Genomic DNA, 2,500 nt, shown 5'->3' with positions numbered 1-2,500 from the left:
TTTGTCTGTAGGAATTACTTCCACAATGTTAGAAGACGTACATTGACAAGGAATATTGCCCAAAGGTAAAAGGCTGTTTAGCTGTTTACAACTGCAGCATTCTCGCATATAGAGATTATTGTCCAAATCGTTCCATAAAATTGGGTCCAGGTTGCACAATCCTGAAGTCATCCTTTACAAGTGTACTACTTTAAGGTCTTTTTTTTTACTATACAGACATGAAGGCTATGGAATGGATACAAACTCTTCTAATCTCAGGTTGGTGATTGGATGTTTCCTTACTGATAGGTGTGTGCATCAAAGAGGAATGTCTCAGTAATGAATCTCAGTAAGTCCTGTGATTATCTACCCAAGCAGGACTGTGTGTCCTGTCCTTCTGTGCCGACTACCGCCAACACTGTTTGATTGAAACCCCCAAATCCTGGCTTGATGCCCAGAGGTACTGCCGAGAGAGAGGCTATACGACATGGCCACCATAGACGACATGGGGGGCAATGAAGTCTCTGCTGGGCTTGAGTGCAGACAAGGCTCATGATGAGCTGTGGATCGGCCTTCATTATGGGGGTCATAAAGAGTGGTTTTGGTCGCTGGTAGACAAAGACTTCTACCAAAAGGGAGAGAGAAAGCACCGTCATTTCGAAGGAAGTAGCAACACTGAAATGTTTGTTCGACATCGTCAGAGCAAGTGGTACACTGATGGAATTTCGACCAAATGATATTTCATGATGGTAAGGAACATACACACATGAATATGGATCATCATACACTTCGGTCAGTTATTGGTGCGCTCTGATAATATCTGTTTCGTGTTGACCACGCCTGCCTCTGTATGAGATCATTTACATTTTTTAAAATGGTCCCAGGGCATTCCTGACCAATAAGGGCATCTCTTCTCCGATAGGTTCAGGGTATATCTATATTTTCTTCATCCCAGTTGCGTGAAATGAACACTTGTTTCTCCACTCTAAGGTGGAGAAACATATGGAGGGAGAGCAGAGAGTGAGGGGATGTCTCCTGTTCTGCTCTTTTCTGCTCTCTCTTTACAACTCATATCTCACCTACAGCACCTTGCAAGCCATAACGTTTTCATTTTTTTCAGAAGTATAATTAATAAAAATGCATTTGATTCAAACAAAGGAATGGATGCATTTTCAGGTATACAGGATTTTCAGGATCTGACCATTGGCTAAGTGTTCATTTAATTGGTCCTATTTTGATGTCCAACATGCATCATATGTCATTTCTGCTGCTGGGGAACTCAATAAAAACAATGACAATACTCATGAGTGTTCTCCATAGAATTGTCTTCTACTTATGGTGTTAGCTGACATGGTAGCTTCAGTTAGTAAGATGTTATTCAACAGATATTTACACTCTGAATCACATCAATGTGATGCAGATGTATGAAATATGAATATGTTATGAGTCATAGAAGTAATTTGTTTATAAGCCGTTAGAAATGCCCCATCCATCTGTCAGCTTTCCAAGAGTGAAGAACAACAGGGAGAATTACATCCTGTTGCACGTCAACGGCGCCACGTGCCAGACAATGGTAAATACAATACAATGTAGAACGATCCTTCATGACAGTCCTGTGGCAATCCCACGCCGGCGGCCAGAGACAAGCCCCGCCCTCCCCGTGGACAGGAAGTAAACGGAAGATAGTATCATACCCCTCCGCACAGCTGCGCCTGATCGCCCATCGAGCGTGTCCAGGCGGTCACGGGCATCGGGGACGGAGACGGGCAAAGAGTCTTGAGGGCTGGACAGGAAGGAGGCGAGGAAGTGGACTGGTGGGAGAGAGTATCGACGGCGGACTAATGCTGCACGCTGTACTAACGACCGGACGCTTCCCTTCGACAGGAGTGAGCCGGAGGCGAAGGGAGGGGTACCCCCGCCGCCGACCCCGACCCCAACGACGACGGGTCTGACCAGGTGGCCCCGCCCTCACCCTAACACCCCATGAACCTGTGTTGTATTGTACTTTCCGTTTTGTTCCCGGGCTGCACAAATAAAATCGTTGCAACGCAAAGCCGTCTGTTCATTTCATTGAGAACTACCCGTCAACGACGAGGGGCTTGCCACAGGTCGTTTTTATAGTCGACCATTGGCCACGTACTGCCCAGTATTTCTGAGAAATCTGAAAGGGTTGATTCTCCGATACCTATTTTTGTTTGACATCCAAGAGTTAAATATTACGGAAAAATATCTATGCACTTTTTTAAAACGGTTCCAAATGAAATGGCGCTATGTTTCTTAATTTGTATGTTTGTTATTATCCTCCACCAGCGTGGAATCGCATGCAAGCCAAGAACTCTAATCCGAACAATGTTTTGCATCTCAAATTTGAGAGCTGGTTACGGAAATCTGGGGCGAGTTGATGCGTGACAAACCTCTGGAGGTTAAGGGTTAGCGTATCTCTGTGAGACTCCATGACACTCTGCTAGAACCCGTGCACGTTTGACCGCTAGTCCTTCACGCCCAACCAAACTCTTAAAAT

Source organism: Gadus morhua, chromosome 4 (genome assembly GCF_902167405.1).
Source record: "Gadus morhua chromosome 4, gadMor3.0, whole genome shotgun sequence".
NCBI classification, from domain to species: Eukaryota; Metazoa; Chordata; class Actinopteri; order Gadiformes; family Gadidae; genus Gadus; species Gadus morhua.
The sequence above is the reverse complement of the archived record's forward strand: the minus strand, read 5'-3'. Positions refer to the sequence as shown.